Raw genomic sequence first — 21856 nt, forward strand, 5'->3', positions numbered from 1 at the left:
ACGCAGAAGAATATCCCCTCCACTCTTAGTAATCGTCGGCACAGTTTAAAGGCCCGTGCGTCCTCGCAATGTAAAACCAATATAAAATCTCTTTTATTATTACTTATTTTCTTCTGAAACTTTGACCAACATATTTGTGGCATTTTTCTGATTAAAATAAGACCAAACACGATATAATTTCAACTGTATTTAGTGGTTTAATTGACGATGGACGTTACGGGCGCAAGGAAGGACAGCGTACGGGAAAGAAAGAGACGCGGAGAGTCGCAGTCGCTTCGGCCGCGCGCAGTCTCGCTTTCCACAGCTGTCCTTTTCTACGTTCGGCTCGGCCTTTGAAGCTCAAAAAATAGTGTCATTCTAGGACAAATGCAAACGAACCTCCCCGAGGCTTTTGCGTTTATAGAGGATTTACTGTATTATGAGACGGAGGGATTTTAGCCAGGTCTGATTCTTGAGATGATTTAAAATCAAATATTCCTTTGCGAAAATGTTTTCCGCGGCGTTGTTAAGGAGTTTTTAACGAAGACCGTGGACCAATCAGAGTGCTGCTAGAGTAGAACATGACGTTGGTGTTGGCCGAGCCAGAATTCATCTGCTGTAGCTGCGTTCTAATTTTATTAAATTCTAACACAAAATATTTTAGCTTACAAGAATGACAAAACTATTTATTTAGATTTTGTGTAATTTTTATTACAATATGTTCTTGGATAAAGAAATGTATCGAATCGGTTTCCATGTAAGCAACTTCATTTTAAAATGAAAACTATAAAGCCGGCCATTTGACCGGCAGTGGTAGGTTTAGTGCTAAGGAACCACCCTTTTCAAAATTCTCCGATATTTTTGGGACACCCTGTATACATATATTTAACGTAACAGCTGCTTATCATTTACATATTTTCTAATTTGATGTATAATCGTTCATTAAACGTCACATAGAGGATGCCACCGCTTAAAATGTAGCGAGCAGGCTGTAAATTGATAAAATGATCTGTTTTCGAATGATTTATCTCGCAAGGTTGTAAAAAGTGATCGGCATTCACCGTTGCATCATAAACAATAAGAGTAAAACCGTAGAAATCTGGTTATATCGTTTAATTAGTTGTTGCGCCTACTTTCAGGGAAACAGGAGTCATTATCGGTCGTATGACTCATCGCGTACAGAGTAATTAGCAGATCTGGCGGATTCTGATTCAAACGGGTCCATTTTGTGTTCCGTTCAGTGACCGTCGAGGACTCGGCATAAACCGTAACCTGTTAATTGCCGGCCGGCTAGAAAGATTGCCTGTGTTATCGTCTGTTATCGATTGGCAACACTCCGCTCGCTAGTAGGTAACTGTAACTTGATGGATCATACGGCGTAGATCATATGATTTTCAGCGTGACTAGCTCGAAGCGATCCAACGACAGGATGTTCCCATGCCGGTTGACGTTTCACCTGTTCCTTTTCGATCGTTCGCGAAGAAATTAGCGTCGCATTACGCGCATACCCTCATACAAGCCTCTGCGGATGCCGTAAATTGGGCTACGATCGACTTTTTTTCCGTGAAATATTAATCTCGTGTCAGAATCGGCTCCATGGGAAATCCTCTTACCGACGCCATTTCATTTTCCACGCAATTATTAATTTATTAATGTAGCGCGTGACGAGATACGACGCCGGGAAATCGATATACCATTTACCAGAGGAAAAGGAACATTCCTACTTAATGCATCATTTAGCTGGATTTTATTTTTAGACTGTTGGAAAAGAGTTCCAAGTCTTCTTCAGGTTACGAGTATCTCGTGCCCTTAGAACAGTGGTCGGCAAACTGCGGCTCGCGAGCCACATGCAGCTCTTTGGCTACTTGAGTGCGGATCTTCCACAAATGATCTGTTCAAAATAATATCATTTGTTTACAAATTTACAATTTGTTCACAAATGTTGGAAAATGCATAAAAAAAACATCCGCAGTCTAATTATTAGTTATTATATTATATGTTATATTATACTATATTATATAATACATATAATTTGCAATGTAATATATAATAATATATAATATGACAATATTTTATACAATGTATTTTATGATAATATTAAACAATATATTATACATATAGTAGTATTATACAATATATTATGTAGCAATATTATACAATATATAATATAGCAATATATTATTATATATATAGTAATATTATACAATATATTATATGATATATTATAAATACAATATATTATATGGTATATAATACACAATACACATATATTATATGATATATTATATAATACAATATATTATATGATATACATATAATACACAATACACATATATTATTTAATTTGCACGTCAGTAACATTCAGAGGAATAAAATGGAAATAAACAACAACGCTACAGAAATGTTTAGAACACTATCAGCTATACTATTGAGGCCACACGTGGCACAAAATGTCATCTATTTTCCCCATTGAAAGCTCCGAAGAAGTGTAATGTGCCACACTACTTGAAATATCCTGTACACACATAACAGTATCCATTTGAAACCAGCTTTTGACTGCCACTGTAACCTCGTTGGCATTCAATATATCCTCTATGCAGGCAAAGTTTCATCGATCAAACGCATCGCGTACAAAAGGCCAGTTCCCCGTGCGTCAGCTCTCAAAAATCGGTTCAAAATGTTATGATCGATGGCGAGTTTTAGGGAGACACGTTATCGTGCGCTATCTACTCGATCGGTTCTGCTCGAGCGTTTCATGCCACAGGAACGGACTCTCGCAAGGAGGTTTATTAATGGCGTGACACGTTATGTATCATTTCGATTGCTAGCCTCCTGTCAGAAGTCTTTTGAGGCCGCAGAGTCAAGTCCGATGGGAAACCGTGTGCACTTGATAAGGGATCGTGCAAAGAATTCGCGATAGCACCAGGTTCGAATCTATCGGCAGGTTACCGGGGAATTTCATGCACTACTGTCCGGTCGTAAATCTTGCTACCAATGACGTCAGCTTTCGGAAAAATTCGCTGAAACGCATGGTATTCCATTCACAGCTTCTGGAAAAGTACCATCTTACAAACAGGCTGCGAATTCTATGCGTTTAGAACCGACATGAATGAAACAGAGAAGAAATTGAGGGAAGTCATTTTGTTTTGTCATTTCGTAAAATGTGCCTTCCAAAGAAAAGTCAGTGGTCCGCTTATAGAATTGTATTTTCGGGAAGTACTATACTGATAACATATCTCAAGGTCATTGAAATCGGAGGGGAGGTAGCACATCAACAAGTTTACCGAAAGAAGACATCCTCCATGTTATTACCTTATTTTTTTAGTTTAAGGACGTGTGGAGAAAACTCAAATGGGGTAGTGTAGGACTCGGGGGAAACAAGTCTTCGGTTTCCCCAATACCCACTAAAAAACACACGTCCAGGACGTATGCTCTTTCCTCCCCCAACTTCTGGCTCGCTGGAGGACTAGACGGGACCCCGCTTTTCGCATATCTCCCGCCTGGTTCATTATGCGAGCTGGCTCCACTCATGTTCTTCTCTAATCCTCCATGTTATTACCTGTAATGAAATGAAGTCCATGAACATGTCTTTCGGAGGAACCTCTTCGACGACTGAACGGACCAGAAGTAGTTGGCTCGATGGACAAAAACGCAGCATGCAGTCCGATCACAACAGCAGTTTCTGCCGGTGTCAGGTTGATTAGCCTGAGCTGTGAGTTTCGAGGTGACCGTTATGTGGACGTGACCTATATCGTCAACAAGAGGAGAGACCTAGGATCAATGAGCGATCGTTTCTTGGAAGTTAGGGTTATACCCGTGGCTATGCACAATGTTCCTCTCCCTGGCTGCAGAGAATCCTAACGGTTTGCCGGTGCACCAGTGACCTGAACACGACGCTCTAACTTCGCCCTATTGCATTGTTCTCTGTCCGGGAGCAACCAGGCTGGATACACCTTATTTCTTTACAATTGCTACTAATAAGTGTATTTTAATAGGCGTTCTCGCAGCGTCTTTTTTTTTTGCTTGACAAGATCCGAGAGATTATTGCCTATTGTTGCCGAGAAATTCGAGAGTTCTGTATTCATAATGTGAGATCGCGCGATATTCGCACTTGGGGCTTTGTTACACGTGAGTCTCGGAGTGCTGATTCCTATGCTTCTAAATGAATTCAATGTTTTCTTCTGCCTTCAAATGAGGTTCCTACAAGTGTGAATAATTTGCACGAGCTATATAAATGTGTGTATAAACACATTTCTATAAAGAAATCATTGTATGCGTTTTGTATGCTCGTATAAATTTGGTTGTTATAGCTAGACAGCGAATCTTTATGCAAAATAAAAATTTTCCGCCTGAATTGCAACAAACCGGAGTGACATAGAAATTTGTTTTCTCTCTCTTAATATATTCAACAGGTTGAAACTGATATAAAAGTATTTTTAAATTCGTTTAACGTTTTTAGTGTTTTATATTACGCCTATTTAAATTACCCCATTCTTGTCATAAATGCATAAAATCCCGGTCTAGTTATAGCCTTTTTGGGGGAACTATACATACAGCATTATCTGCGTAACTGTCGCGCAGGTCTCTACCGTAACTGTCCAAATTGTATTCCCACCATTGGGAATCCTCCTCGGAACCAATCAAGCGGTGAGCACGCTCGACGACCGAGCCAGCGAGGGGCAGAGTATTGACGAGACTCGCACTAATACAAACGCAGCAACAGGTTAGAAATTTTTCAATTCTGTGATTTTTTTGTCAAACTTGTTCCATTCTATTCGTCTCGTTTTATCTAATTGAGGGGGTAGACTCGCGTTTCCTGGATTGCAGGGGTGCGGGATGTGCCTCCGCATTTCTCGATAATGGAAAGACGGGGACAACGAATAATATTAGGTTGGCAACAAAGTTCGCGACCTCCACATTTTCTTAAACAAAGTTATTTGTATATACAGGGTGTCCAAACCACCCGTCGGGTGTTAACTTCTCAGATAAGCATATTCGGTAAAAATGTTTGCAATAAAAGTTGCAGGGATTGATGGAGGACATATGTCCATGAAGTTGTATTTGACCTTCGGATCCATTTCAAGGTTATTTGGAGGTCAGTACGTATTTTTTAATTGGGAACCCCCACTTTTGACTACGGATTCTGAAAGAGCTCGAAATTTCACGTTCAGATATGTACTTATGTCCTAGATTAGAATGTCTGGGTTCCTATCACGCGGGGAGGTGTAACGGTTAAATTTAATAGTTTATATCTCTTTTAAACGCATAGGCTTTTCAGAAAAACTTTTTTAAATATTGCCTTGTCATCCAGCTCTGAGCTATGTTTAAAATTTCAGGTCTCTGGCTCTCATCGGGAAGTTAGCTTAAAATTAATTGGAAAAATTGTACCGAACAAACAAACAGACAGACAAGAAAGCGAGCTAATAAAAACGTGGTAAAATAAGACTTTTGAGGGAGATCGCGGCCTAGAATGATCTTTTATCTAGCGCTGTTGACTATTAAAAACCCCCACCTTTGCATTATCGAGAAATGAGAAGGCACATCCCGCACCCTTGCAATTCTGGAAATGAGTCTAACCCCTTAAAGTGACATCAAACGCGATATATTACTGCATAATGGTTTCGCAAACAAGATGAAACAAAACCTGTATGATTAGTTGAGCAATGTCCTCCTATTTTTCATATAAAACGAAACACTTCATTACCGAACAATCATGCGACTTGGCAATTGTCCCCAGGCTCAAGCACATTGATCTACGAGCTACGAAGGAGCTTTTTGAGCTGCGATCGAACGCAACGAGTTCTAACATCAGGTGGTTCACCCTACGCATGTCTGACCGTCCGATAAGGTCGGTGGCCTGGCTGACAGGGCAGAAGGAACGAGAATTAAATTAAAAGAGGGTCTTTCATTTCTGCGCGCATAAACAAAATCGAAGGAGCTTCAGATAAGTCATCTTAATTCCAGCGTGACACGCGATGAGAAAAGCCCCTAGACAACTTGATCCACGTGTTCCTGACACTCGGGACGAGGTTTTGCCGTTTCTCTTTCATTCCGCCGATTGAACTGACACGAACGAAGATGCATGGCAAATCAGGGGGGACGGTATCCCTCTCTATCTCTCTCTCTCTGCTCGCTGCTCGAATTCCTTGCGTGTCGCATATCCACCTAATTTGATCCACTTGGTGAACGAACTCTCCCGACGAGATTCAACCCTTTTCCTTGTTTTGTCGCCGATCGACCCCGTAGATCCGCCGATTCAGATAAAAGGGGGACCGAAATCGCCGGGCTAACTCACGCGACAGTCAACCATTTTGTCTATTAGGTACTTGGACAAGTTTCTGCCGTTTAGTAATGTTAAATGTACGTGTCGATCTGAGAGTAAAACTATCGCGAATTACAAGTCAGTGTACACGAATGCCATTCGTATAACTAAGAGTCTTCTAAATAGTTCTCTCTGGCATTAACACTAAAACTACCGAGTCTTAAAAGTAAATGTGGTACATGTTCCCTTATAAAAACTGAAAGATTGATTTTATTTAGACTTTGTGTAGCTCCTATTGTAACCGGATTTTACTAAAGATATCTATACAATCATTTCTTGTGAAATCATTTTTATTACTTCAATAATTCTAGAATAAAAAATCTGGAACCGATCATTTTGACCGATGGTGGTAGGTTTAGTGTTAGACATACGAAAAATCAACGGCTGGCTTATTTCCAGAGGTATGTCACTAATTTGTCTTTAGCACTTAATCCTGTAGGATTTCCTAATAAAAATATAGGTTTCCATTTGAAAAAACAAAGTTGACCTTCTAATGGCCTTGAAAACCCTCGAAATCCTTGGACACGTGATTTACATTTTATTAATATCTTTCATACTTTTCGAGATATTCGCCTGGAAAGTTTTCAAATGAACACCCTGTCTATTTTTATACATATTGGTTTGGCAAAAATGTAATTTCGGTGTATTTTAAGGCGAAGTAGAGCCCCATTCTTTTTATTCAAGCAATAAACTTTAATGATTAAGATATTTTTCATTTATGATGATCATTGTCAAAAAGAATAAATAAGAAAATTTCATTGACTAAAGTTCATTGCTTGATTTTGAAAATTGGATTTCACTTCACCTTAAAATACCGAAATTACTATCTTGCCAATACATCAATCGAACAATGCTTTTCCCAGAAGTACTCGAGTTCTTATGAAGATATAAAAATAATAATATAGCTTGATCATTGGATTATTTTATACGAACCGAATTTCTGAATTATTCTCTTTCCTTTATTTACCAGAAGGTCGATATATTCGAGTACCTAATATTCCGTCCCCTTTGGAGCAACGAAGGTCGTAGCCAGGGGTGAACAGCCGTATTTGGCTTGACAGTCGACTAGCTCACTATGAAAGAAGCTGCTAACAAGTCAGAGCTAATCCGCTCGTTTAGACGCCGAGTCCGGACGCGAGAACTGGGACTAATCCAGTGCGTTCTGGTCCGCTCGGTTCGTTAAGACTTCTGAAGGATTTGAATACTTAATTCGCCACGTAGTTATTGGGCTGTTCGATGACCGACGTAATTTCACGTTTGAATAGATTATCAGATCGAAAAAGTGCATCCATTTCATGCACATCAGGGAAAATGTTTTTGATTATCTTTTTTTTCTCTCGTGGTTCTTGGATTAACCGGCGGAGATACAGGACACGGCAATTGTGGAAGTATTCGTAATCGCATTGGCGTTTATTGACACCAGAACTGTCGAGCATGAAACGCGACTAATTTATAATGTTGTGTAATGTGTTACAAGATTTCTTTAGGTTTTCTATGAATTTATTATTTGCGCTGGATTGAGAAAATTGTATTTGAATATTTTTCATGAAGACATTTTTAGAATTTATAAATTGTAACAGAAAATATTAGAATATTATATATACGTGACCTTGAATGCCCTTGAATAATTATAGTCGCTGAATTCGTGATGAAGGGCCTTTAAAAGAAACACCCATTAAAAAAGGAACTACTCCTTTTTAAAAAATGAAGGTGACCTTGACATCTCTAAAAAAAGTAGCATAAAAACAAAAATTTGTTTGATATCATGTGAGCCCCATTTTACCATTCAACTTTATCCTCAAGACATTTAATGTATCTTTGAAAACAACAAAGATATTTGAGGTACAAACGTATAATTTAATATTAAAATAGAATTTTTTATATTTAAATTCCCTTTGCACTGAAAGCTAACTCCCACACTTAAATTTATAGCAATTAATTAAAGGGAAACAAATTTGCTAATGTGAAAACAGTTTCAAAGTATATGATAATTTTCAGTGAAGCCACAGACACGCTGTCCCAGCTTAAAAGATGAAATTACTGTTTGCCGCTGCTTGTAATAATAATCATTAACACTGAAAATCATTACAATAATCATTATTTGTAAATCTGTCCCTAATCCTAAACTACAACTGTTTATTCAAGCTCATTTATTTGTTTCGACCTACAAAAGCAACAACTTCGAGATGCTACTTGGCCACATCCTCGGCAAGCAACAACTCCACACAAGCATAACGATCCTCCACTTGTTCGTCGCCCAACAAACCAACAAAATTGCACGCTCCGTGGTCAATTAGTTCAGCGACTCGCCTTGATAAGTTGATTTCACAGTATCCAGCGCGTTTGACAAGTTACTTAATCTTTTGTCTATAATGGAGAACCGGCGTGGTATAATACTAATAACAAGCTAAGTAATATATTACAGCCGGCTGAAAACGACGTAATCACTAGGCCGTCAGTATCATCGCGGCTATACATCGGATGATTGACGTAATTCCAAAATTTTTCCGTGATCACGACCTCAATCTTTTCTCTTCACCCCTGTTCCCCACCCCTGCGTGATCCACCAGGATGGACCGGTGCGTTCCAGTGATACACGAACTTTTCCATGGTGGCGAATCCAGCCTCATTACATCCACGCCGCTCATCACGTTCTGATGATGATACCCTATCCACCTGGAAAGGAGTACGAGATAGTTAGCTGCTTGTAACGACGACGGGGTGATAAATTTTCACGTGTCGGCTAACAAGGCCGCTCCGGAACAGGACTCGCAAAATTGCATAGCCTTTCTTAGAAATTCACCGGGTCCTTGTCACGGTTTAGCTACGCGGCCGGCTCCAGACGGAACCACGTAGGCGTTAGCAGGGACAACGTCCTGGCGCGTCAGGGTGCGTTGCACCCGCCTGGCCACTCGCGAACCTTTGATCCGAAATCCTTAAAGGGGGGCTGGGGAACTGATGACAAGGGTACAGGATCTCTGTAGATCGCCGGGGATCATTGTGAGATGAGGGCATCCGCGCGCCCACGTTCTACAAACCGGACCTGTCTCCAGGCAGCTCTTCTTTCGCCGAGCTGTCCATGACGCTCGCATTTCTCATCCGCTCCTGGCTACCTGCTCGTTTTCACCCGTAACCACCGATGACTAATAGCGAGACGATCGCTCCGAGGTGTTGGATACTCTTCTCTTCACTCGACCCGACCCGCTCGCGTGATCAGAAGCGGCTATTTCCACTCATTTCCACCGCCTCTTATCACGGAAGCGGATGCACCCATCACGAAAGTCCTCGGACCATTGCCACGTTTGATGAGCTAGGGGGAAACATTCCTTTGGTAAAATAAAAATATTCTGGTGGTGTGATCTTCTTCGAATGCTCCACTCGTTTGGGAATTCGTGGAACTGATGCATTTATTGCTGCAGCAGTAGTATTACATAATGTTTATGCAATTTTCAGTTTTTGTAGACGAATTTTAAGAACGTGGTACTAAATGAAATCCTATCTTCATTAGTTATAACTAGACTGCGGATCTTTATGCAAAATAAAAATTCTCTGCATCGATTGCGAGAAATAGAAAATAAATTGGATGTTATTTCTTCCCTTAATGATTTTAATAGAAGAGAAATCATATATTGATATCTTCAATTTTTATAATTTTCCAACAATTTCGAATTTCATCTACTCAATTTTCATAGAAATACATAAAGATCCGCAGTCTAGTTTATAACCTTTGTAGATCGAAGATAAATAGAAATCGTAGTAAATTCTGTCGGGTTTGATGCTCCAGCATTTTTTGAAAATGCTTATAAACTCTAAATGTCTAGTGATAAATAATTGAATCTTTGAATGCGTTTTTCTTGGAATAGCAAGTCGCCTAATGTCGGGAGGTGTTAAAGTGATCATAGATTCTACATGCATAGATGAAAATTTTGAAATTTTGCATTTATTGCTTCTAAATTGTTTATTACATGGTATTGTCATGTATTTCCACATGAATTTTTGCATTAGTTTTTTGTGCGTCGTTAAATAACGAAAACCCTGCTAATTCTCCGTATTGGGGACTGGGTACCCCTGAATGATTTCATTTGAATGGTTTTGTATTCTTCTTTCTTTTGAACTTTGTACTATAAATTTGATATTTCTTATTGGATCAATGAATCTCTGAATTCCTGAATTTCATTGGGAACAGATGAAATTGAAATCAAATATTGTATGAATTAATTCATGAATTAACAAGTTAATGGCACAGTACTAATAAATAATTCTAACTTGAAAAAATATTCTAATAAAAAGAAAGAGAATGAATATAAATTCCGAACAGAAGAAATCAAAATCAAATAATTAATTAATTAATTCATAGATTAACAAGATAGCTTAGAGGCACAGTAATTGCGACAAGTACTCTAATTTTTATTTTAATTATACTGTTGATAAATATTAATATATTTTTATCTTGGAAAAAATATTCGAATAGAAAGAAAGAATTTGAGAATCAATACAAATTTTGAACAGGTACAATTAAAATCAAATAATTCATTAATTCATTCATGGATTAACAAGTTGGCTTAATAGCACAGTAGTTGAGCCAAAATCCCTTCTGTACATTTTAATTACACTATAGTGAAATGTCAACATTTTACCTTGAAAAAGTATTCGAGTAAAAAGGAAGAATTTGATGGTCAATATAAATTTTGAACAGATACAATTAAAATCACACAATTCATTAATTAATTCATGAAGTTAGCTTATAATGGCACAGTAATTGAGTCAAAAGCCCTTCTGTTTACTTTAATCACACTGTAGTGAAATGTTAACATTTTATCTTGCAAAAATGTATTAGTAAAAAGGGAGAATTTGAGGATCAATATAAATTGTGTACGCAGTAATCGCGACAATAGATTTCATTCTTGATTCACACCATGTTTACCCAGCCTGGATGTTACCAGATCGAATTATGCACCACAAGTTTGGTAAAATGCGACACTGGTCGTGCACGCGGGTCGCCTGGCCCATCTCGGTGCCCTTAATAGGCTTATTTCAACAGACCGTTCGACAAACGCGAAGAGTTAACGCCTGAGAGTGGACAAGATTCCACTCACGCCTCTCTCTCTCTCTCTCTCTCTCTTCCTCTCTCCTCTGCCCGCAGAAGAACTGTGTCAGTGTTGCATGCCTCGTTTCGCAAAGGAACGTCGCGAATCTCATGCATTACGCATCGGCAGCGGGGACTAATCCTGACCGTTCTTGATTGCAAGGTTTCGCGATGCCTAGGCAAGTCGGAGAGAGGAATTCTTCTTCGTCAGCATGTCCATGATGCTCCTCGTAGGCAGCCGACCGATCGAATCCCTCTCGTACATGGACGAGCGACGGTCCAAGACTCGGAGAGATGTGGCACGCGTCGGCATTCTGAATCGCGTCCCTCTGTTTTCCGGTTTCTGCCTCCGCCGATTCCGTTACTTGCGTTATGCGATTGTGCTGATGGGTCAAATTGAGACTCGCGCTAATGACTGACTCGCGTGCGGTAACCCAACAAAAACGGACGCCGACCACGTCAACTTTGACGCCTGTTGCACCATGTTTTTTTACTAGTTAGAGGAAGGGGTGGTAATGTGGCAGTCCAGTTTTAGATTTCTTCCTAAAATCTGATTCATCATTTAAGGGGACATTACACTTTCTCGGTTCGGAATCGATTTTGGCATTTTCATTTTAGAACACAAGTAGAATATTTTAATACATTTTGCACAAAACATTACAGGAGTTCGAAGATCGTCAAATAAAAAGTCGTTGTTAATTCAGCGTTCCTTTGATTTCGTGTGATAGAGTAGTAACGCGGGTTTCGCAAATCCATCGTTAATAAACAAACGATCCAGGAACGACACTGTAGATATCATGATGTAGCTGGACATCGCATAGAAGGTAAAAAACCAATTCTATAAAAATAATTCATTGTGATAAAATTCTATGAACTCCAGATTAAGTTAGTTTCAGATAAAAAATGAGCACAAGCAGAATATTTTAAGGGGACATTACACTTTCTCGGGTCGGAAAAATCAACTTTTATATTGTATTAATATGTACAATTTCTTTTTGGTTATGAATAGAGAGACTGCGGATTTTTATGCCAAATGAAATTTTTCCAATTCGATTGTAAGTTATGGAAGCTAGATAACAATGTATTTCTTCGTTTAATAATTTTTGTGTGTCGAAAATAATGTAACAACTTCCTTATATTCACATCTAATGTTTTTACACTTTTTTGCCACTCATTCATTTTCGTTATAAATCCACAAAATCCGCAGTCTAGTCATGATATCGGAATGATATTGGGTTTTATTTTATGCACATTTCTATGATATTGGGTTTTATTTTATGCACATTTCTCAAATTTTATATTCAAACTAGATAAAACAAAATATTTTGTTCAAAGTAGAAAAACTTCGAAATGTTTATCCATTTACTTTCTCGTATCTCTTTTACTGTTTTACGTTACTCTAATATGAATAAAATAGTGTTTACAGTGATCTTTCGTTAGAGATGAAGGTACTTCAGTTCTATAAAGTTGTCCGTGCGTGCGTATGCATTACATTTGATATATAAAATTAAAAATTAAAATGATAAATGCCTTTCACTGTATGTCACTTACGCATTTCCCTTCGAATGGCAGGACGATTCGCGAATCCGGCAATTCTGAACTGGCAGGCTCGGTTCGTGCATTGAGATTAGATCGATTCTCAAGAACGAGAAAGTAATGGCCCATCAAAATTCACGAGCCACGCTGCACGGTGCGATAGGCTGCGTGGTAAGTGGCTAATCGTGATCATGAATAAACATTCTCGTGGAAATTGTGACATCTCCGTGACGATTCCCGCGGTTAGCTCATCGTACTTAGCCTCTCATCCCACCTCGAAAGTCCTGTCCGTAAACTGCATCGAGCATCGAGCTAATTAATTCCATGTCTGGTGTCAATAATTAACCCATGAACCTAGACCAACGGCAGAGAGAAACAATTACCCTTTCGTATTTCCCCCGGGACTAGGCAGCAACAGGTCAGTATGATTTCAACCATGTACCGCTAGCGTGTATCTTGTTACGATCTTAGGCCCTTTATGCAGAAAATTGGTGTGTTTTAGTGCGCTTTGTGTGAGAATTGTGAAAGTCTTTCTCGTAGGGAAAATACGGATAGAGATGATATTATATCTAAATAGAATAAATATTATTATAAAATATATAATATATTGGGGCTTGGCAAGAAAGTAATTTCGGTAGTTTAAGGTGAAATAAAACCGAATTTCTTTATTCAAACGATGAACTTTAATCCATAAAATATTTTCTTATTTATTCTTTTCTGTAACAGATCATCAAACTAAAGAAAAGAAATTATATAATCACCATTGTTTGCAATGATTTGTTTTGATTAAAACATTTGAAAATTAGACAGCAGACTTAATTACAATTTCTGAAATTATTTGCGACTTCATCTTATATTTCGTTTCAATTTGACAGAAAAATAAATTAAAAATAACACCATAAAATCGCCAGGCCATAAAGAATGACGACAGCGGTGTATATAAAATTCGTTCGGAAAATGATGGAGCTATTAAAATGGTGCTGGGATTATTAAAGAGAAAATTAATTATATAATCACCATTATATGCAGTGGTTTGTCTTGATTAAAACATTACAAAATTAGGCATCAGACTTCATTTGAATTTCTGAAATGATTTGCGACTTCATCTAATATTCCGTTTCAATTTGACAGAAAAATGAATCTAAAATAGTAACGCAATAAGATCGCCAGGCCGTAAAGAATGACGTCACCGGCGTGTATAAAATTCGATCGGAAAATGGTGGAGCTATGAAAATGGTGCTGGAGCTCTTTTCTTCTGGAAAAGAAAAGGGTCGCGGGATGTGCTTTATCTCTCCCGGTGAAATTCGAGGGGGAAAAAGAGAGATACGGTAGAGAGACGTGGAAGGTGCAGTCGCAGTGAAACGACCGGTAGGTAGGCTGTAAAAGGTAAACCCGTCGTACCGGCAGCGTTCGTGGTCCGCGGGCATTCCAGGCGACGCCAACGTGCCCTCCTCCTCCGCCTCCTCCAACTTCTCTTTCTTCTCCTTCTTCTTCTTCTTCTTCTTCTTTTCCTCTTCTGGCCCCGACCACCTTCTTCCACCCCCTCCACCGTCACCCCTAGAAGCCTCTCCCATCGCCGCCTCGCAATAATGCAACTGCATGCAGTTGCGTTACCGACCAACTATAGGTGGACTACCGTGTCGGAGGAGAGAGTGATACTGTTCCTGCAGTTACGTAAAAGTCGATAGAAATTTCGATTTTTGTGTCTCCCACCACATTATCTCCCACCCCAGACCACATTCGCGGTGCGGTTTACCTCATGACGAGCTGACGATCGCTTCTTCGATTCTATTTTCACCACATTAGCCTAATTGCAGTGTTCATTTTGTGTTCGGCGAACATTTTAATCTCGATTTTGATACACGATGGACCGAGTTCCGAGTTAGAGTAAAACCTCTGTGTTATCTGAATTTATTATTTTATTGTCGGTATATATAGAATGACAGTTTTTTCTGTACCTGTGTTAACATATTTTAGATCAAATTTTAAAAAGGAATAACAATGTGACTTTAATTTTGGTAATCAGCTACTACTTGCTTTCAAATTGATGGCGTGATATTAGTAGTTCTGGCTCTGATATTAGTATTTTTTTGTCTGTGCATGAGTAAGAAATTCGGTATATATAATGGCATAAGAAATGTGGTACCTTCGAAGATCTTAAATTGCAATTATCACAATAATCTTAACAAATAATTCGTTGAAATATTTTATATTGCAAATAGCAAATTTTGAACGGATCCCCCTTTACAGTTGAAGAGATAACGTCAAGCTTGGCTAATGTCAAGTTGAAGCTGTCAACGTTTGAATAAATAAAATACCACTTCCGAGACCGAACGACTGTAACAAAACAAAAATAGTTTCAACTAGAAAAAGACTTTCGATTTAACTGGCACGAATAAGGAAGTTCCTGTACGACGAAGAATAAAAGGACATTCATTGCTAATCTGAGTAGTTCTAATACTTTGTGACCCACTGTGAGCAGCCAATGCATAGGTACCTAAGCCGCGCAGTTAGGCAGGATATGTTGATTCATTTGACTGCGTCGTGGTCTGAACTTTATGGACTGCCGACAACAGATTTTCTAGAACTACTTGTTATGCATTGAGCAGCGTCTAAAACGATAGGGTGTCGTCTAACGGGGGTTCGAACGTCGCTGCGTCGAGCGCACTGCGTGTTGCATTCGCTAGAATTGAATTAAGCTTCGGGCATAACCGAGAGAAAGATGGAGAGAGAGAGAGAGATGCACTTACAAAAGCACTTCCAATTTCCTTTTCACTTTCAATTACCTTTTTATATAACCGGGAACCATTTACTTTTAAATACAGCGCCTTGTATATACGCAAATGCATTCTACACAGATTTCGAAGTGTTAGAGTGCAATATAACCTAAAGTATCTCTAAATATACTATTATTCGAGTTCCGTCATTGCATACTGTTCTGCAAGTGCTCCAGCGATTAAATTTTGTTTTATAGTTCTACAGGGTATCCCAAAGGGGTGGTTCCTGAGGTCATTTGGAGTACAGTAAAGTCGCGATCTAGCTCCCTGAGGATCACCACGATCACTGTCTCTTCGCCTATCCCGTCCACTGGGGGGCATCCCCGCGAGGGGCCAAGGAGGTCGAGCTGCCGCGCGTTTCGTGTTTACATGCTGTTCTTTTCTACGTTCCGCATCATTTATACTTTCGGCGCTGTCGCCGTTATAAAATATAGTTTCCCTACACGATCTCTATCCCTGCTCGGAAGAGGCGATGAGAGCTAGACCGCGACTTTATTGTAACTTCTTCCTTAGCGAAAACTTGCACTTCGGTTTTGTTACAGAGTTATTAACGAAATACAGGGATCAATTAGAGGGTCGGGGCGGAAGCGTGGGGATGGCGTCGTAGAAGGGGAAGGTAGAGTGGGGACACAAGTCTTAATGTGATGACTAAACTATGGAACTTTGTGCATTTATAGGAAAATTGAGTTGATGAAATACAAAATTGTTGGGCAATTTTAAAAATTGAAGATGTCAATATATGATTTCTTCTCTATTAAATTCATTAAGGGAAGAAATAACATTTTATTTGGTTTCTACTTGTTGCAATCGATGCAGGCAACTTTTATTTTGCATGAAAATCCGCAGTCTAGTGATGACTCTGCCTCTACTAGAAGTGTCGCTCGGTAGCCCCGACGATATGCGACAGTTATCGAGACACTACTGTAACTGATTGCAAAAGTTTAATGTGGCAAAGAAGGTGGGAGGATGTCAATTCGAAAGTCTTATCCACATTTGTGGGAAAAGTTTCGTGACAGAACAGGTAGAACCCTGCTAATTAAGTCGTCCCGATTTTCCTTCTTTCAGAACGAGCCCCTCACCCTCGCCTTTAACGCTATTGATGACCGTTCGTTTAATCTCGTTCCATTCTTCGAACCCGCATAAAGAGTGCTCGTCCATCATGCCGAGATTATGATAGGACGCTGTTTCACTGAAGACATTACGGGCACGATGGCTCGGGGATTCATCTTGGCTGCCATGTATACGCCTGCGATTGTACGCTGAGGGTCGCCTTGAAACGCAATCTGTGAATCTACCAGAGATTTTTCTCGATCAACGGAGAATCGAAGATGCTGCGCCTCCGGCGTTTAAATTTGCTTCTGAACCAGGATAAACTCGACTTGCGCGTTTGTACAATAATGAGCTTGGGCTCATTTTAAAGCTCGTATCATCTAGTTTCCCGATACATTGTTCAATTTATTCTTGGACAAATTTTGCATGATATAGCTGGTAAAAATGGAGGACATGTTCGCTCTCGAAAATATTATAAGTTCAAACGGTTGTAAGGACATCAAAAATTATTTTTCGTGATTGGATCCACCACGATTTTGACGACTGTAGTTCTTTATAAGTCCAGCACCAAGTCCTCCATTGCTCTTATTTCGAATATTTATGATCCTTTTAATGGAAGGTATTTAAAACTAAACCTACCACCTACAACCTACTTTTTATTGAAATTGTCAAGATGCTTTCGTGGGTAAATGATTAAATAAATACATTTACTAGCGGAGATATTATAATATGAACCGCACAAAATTCAAATGAATTCAATCTTGTTATTTTTATAAGGCATCATAAGGCTACCTTTAGAGCTGGGTAGATTTAGTGTTAAAACGAGATTTTATGAAATATTAATAGCGTTTATGAACATCAAAGAAAAATAAACATCAAAGAGAATTGAAGAACATAAAAAAAAATTTATGAACATCAAAGAAAATGTATGAACATCAAAGAAAATGTATGAACATCAAAGAAAATTGGTGAACACCAAAGAAAATCGATGTACATCAAAGAAAATCGATGAACATCAAATAAAATTGATGAACATCGAAGAAAAGTGTTGAACATCAAAGAAAACTGATGAACATCGAAGAAAATTGATGAACATCAAAGAAAATTGACGAACATCAACGAAAATTTATGAACATCGTGAAGACAGTGCTAGTTTAATATTTAGGTATATTATTCAAAATTCCTGCAGCAGTTCTGGTAGCTCTCAGGTCTGTCGAATGAAAGGTGAATACCAACTTCCCATTGCAAAATGCCGACAGTGCGAGTCCCATAATGTTCGGTGTACTAGATCTTCCGGGCAACCGATCCGTGAAACTCTAACGCGGTAGTAAACTATTCCGAACGTAACTTTCAACGCTCATCGGCAGTCATCGCCGATCGAAAAACGTCTCATTACACTTCCGAACGATGGAAAGACAATATTATTGCTTTCTCTCCTCTACCGTATTCAGGTTATATTTACTGTGCGCGTTGGACATCACGATCAACTTGCCCCTCATTCTTGCGACAAAGTAGAACACTTTCTTTCGGATTTCGAGGATAGCCATCCGTGAAACGCAACAATAGAGGCCTGGTTTGTATCTAAAACTCGCTGGAAGCACCCTCTGATTCTTTTCTTTTCTCACGATATTCCAAGCGAAGGGAGTACGAACAATCGATGTAACATTATCTTGTCCGACAAGGGTTCGAAAGGTTCTAAAGGTTTTTGAAATGTTGCTTGAGAACTTACAAAGGATGCAGACTCTTTTATTTCTTTTGTTAGAGATGGGTGTTGAACAGTTTATAATACCATGTTTTAAATCAATCTTAATCGTCTTTATATTATAACTAGCTCGTAGATCTATATTCATATTTTATATCCTTTGGTAGTAATGGGTGTCAACCACTTTTATTGAATTCTGTGGATATATATATATGTATATATGACCCATTTAAATTAATCTTAATCTTCTTTACATAGATTTTCATGCAAAAAACAAATTTTTTGTATCGATTACAATCAATAGGAGCCAAACAGAAATGTCTTCCTTTCTTTAATACTTTGAATAAGCTGGGATTAACATAGCTATCGAAATTCTTGAATTTTTTTAATATAACCCCTGCTTTACATTGCACTCGTTTTTATCGTATCTGCATAAAATTCTGATCATAACTTTACCAAACCTGTTAACGATAATTGTAGCAAAAATGTAAAAGGTAGTAAATAGTAAAAATAGTTAAAATATAGTAAAAATTGTAAAATAAATATAGTAAAAAAGGAGTAGTCAAATATAACTAGTACAAAGGCTAGTAAATTACATACAGAGATAATTGTCTTTTGTTTGTTAATATAATACCAACTTGAAAAAGGTGTGTTTGCATTGTTATCGAAATATCTGCCTATTTCGTGTAATTTAATTTAATAATCTTAGTTACATTGATATATGAAAAAGTACCTGTAACACAAAAATCCTGAAATGACCAGCAGGTATCATCACGAACGGAACAAATGTAAAACGGAAAGGCTTAAAACGTAACGTGCTGTGCATGCTCGATTCATCATTAGTATTCATCACGTCTGTTTTTTCAAGATCTCGCCGAGCGATATTAATGATATATAAGACATACGTTCATAAAAGCTGTACGAATCTCTCATCGTAGAATCTATTTAAGTCTCAAAGACAAACTTCCCGCTGTGTGTTTCTATTGATCTATAATTACAACTTGTGATTTGTTTAGATAAGAAGATTGGTATTTACCAGTTTACATTTAGATATTTTCTCAGAGACCTAGATCTCACGTTAAGCAAACAACTTGCACATATTTACAATGGCTATTCTTATTACCCTTTGAAAGTTAGGTTATTTAAACATTCTCTAAATCTCCTAAGTAATCCTCTTTGTTCATGTGTTTTGATGATTTTGTTTTCTCTGCTCTCATCCTTCTAGAATGTTGCAAAAATATTTTCTATATTTTCAATCTGATTTTTAATATATAATTGTACGGAACATTAATAAATCGAGAATAACATACGGGCGTTCTTAAATTATCTTAATGTTTTTATTGTTTCAAATTACATCCACCGATTTTTGTCTTAAATGCATAAAATCCGCAGTTGAATTATAACTCTTTACCAGAAGTAAAATCAATCTTTAATATCACGGATTAAAAATATATTAGAGCATGTCACGAACTAGAGAACATAATCATAAAATAAAATAATCAGAAAGAAATCGTTTATGTTTATAGGGAAACAAACTAAGAGACATGTTTCCATTAAAACGGTCGACTTTTTAATAAAATTCTAGCTACGCCGAATATTTTTATTCATGAAATATTTACATGCAGAAGCAGCATAATTCGGAAATAAATATATTTTTGACACTGTTACTTTAATAATTTGATCACTGAAGATAACTCACTACACCATAAATCCTCTCCATCATTTTTCTGATTAAACCTTCATTTATTTTCACGCATTAGCTGCATAGAAGGCCCATACTTATTCATTTCTTCGCGAAACCACAATAATTATGTGCTACATACTTTTCTCTTAGAATTGACATGGGAAAAAAGCAAGTGCAGGCAAAAAGCGAAAGTAAACGCAGCCAGCGAGGTACTAAGAATCTCGCCTGGTTCGTCCGTAAAGATAGCACATAATTTTGTTATTTAAGGATAAGACGGACAGCGAAATTGAGCAACATTGAGGGTAAAACACATAGGGGAGGGGAGCTGGGGGTGGGCGGACTATTTGCATTTTAATTTGCATATTAAAACACGACTCGTCGATCAGCCGAGTAGGGCTGCGAAATATGATAGCCTGCGCTCCGCGGCCGTCGCATTAACGTTGTAAAGGTGAGTTACACGACCACAAGGCAACCCGACGGCCATGAAATCGTTCACGCATGCCGATCTTGAAATATGCACCCATGGACCAAGATTACCGGGCCCCGATAGCGCCGTTGTTCCGATCGGTATGAGTATACACACCGGTGCCGTCTCTGTGCGATTCACTATTTGCACAGATCTCGACCCGATCGAAGCCCGATCGAAGCCCGGAGTGAGCGAAAACTACTGGCCGCGCGGGAATTGCGATGCTGTCCGGGCTTGCCGGACGGCTGATTTCCCCGCCGTTTCCCGAGATTAACAGTTTCCGGCCGTTATCAATTTGTTCGTTTATTTATTGAATTGGAGAACGGCCCACTGGATCGCGATAGCACACGCTACTGCCGCGGCGCACAGCGGGCCGTTTCTATAAAACAGCTGGAATTTATTCGAACATCTTCGTGTCATGAAATAGGCTAAAACTAGGTCTCTTCGTAAGCTAATACTTGATTGAAATCGGGGCTTGAAGGAAACTGTTCAAATTTTCGATATTAGTTCGGATGTAACAGTTATTTTTTTTATTAACACTAAACCTACCACCAGGATTTAAATGAGCCATTTTAGATCTTTTATTTCACAATTATTGGAATTGCAAAGGTGTTTCCATGGGAATTTATTGAATATATTTTTTGACTGCAATATATATTATAGTAAAAATCGCACAAAATCTTGTTATTTTTATAGTATAATACTATACACGTCAGTCACTTTTGATGGTCGGTAGGTTTAGTGTTAAGACCATCTTTAATTATTAAGATTACATACGGTTCAGTATTACATACACTACTGTGCAAAAGAAAGAAGCACTCAATTTAATTATGTGATATAATGACATACACACAATGTCCTTATGTAGAAATTGTATTGTACAATGATTTATCATTGTACTTTTCATTGACATTGACTTTTCCAATGAGAAGTACATATTCTCTTGTCTTTCTTTTAAATGAAAATGCTGCTAGGATAATGTGTGATCCTTTACCTTTAATTTAAGCCCTCAAACAAAAATTGACTCGAAAATTTCTCTTGAAATAGTGCATATTTTCTAAAAGTTCGTTGTTTTTTTCCAGTTCTCAATCATACACAGAAGCGACCTATAATACGTATCGTGACATCACTAATCACCCTGTCTATTGGTACGTGGGACAATTCTCGGAACGTGACGTCATGTATTGTTCCGAATGGAATAGAAATTTGTACGCAATTTTTCCGCATATTGTACATATAATATGTATACATTTA

At 38.3% G+C, this 21856-nt stretch overlaps 1 protein-coding gene across 1 annotated transcript in view; it reads left to right on the forward strand.

Moving 5' to 3' along the window:
• The window catches only part of LOC143215961 (uncharacterized), an 86704-nt gene that overhangs the window by 58480 nt on the left and 6368 nt on the right, over positions 1-21856 (forward strand). The gene's annotated exons all lie outside the window — the stretch shown is intronic.

The sequence above is a fragment of the Lasioglossum baleicum genome, chromosome 14, assembly GCF_051020765.1.
Source record: "Lasioglossum baleicum chromosome 14, iyLasBale1, whole genome shotgun sequence".
Taxonomy (NCBI): Eukaryota; Metazoa; Arthropoda; class Insecta; order Hymenoptera; family Halictidae; genus Lasioglossum; species Lasioglossum baleicum.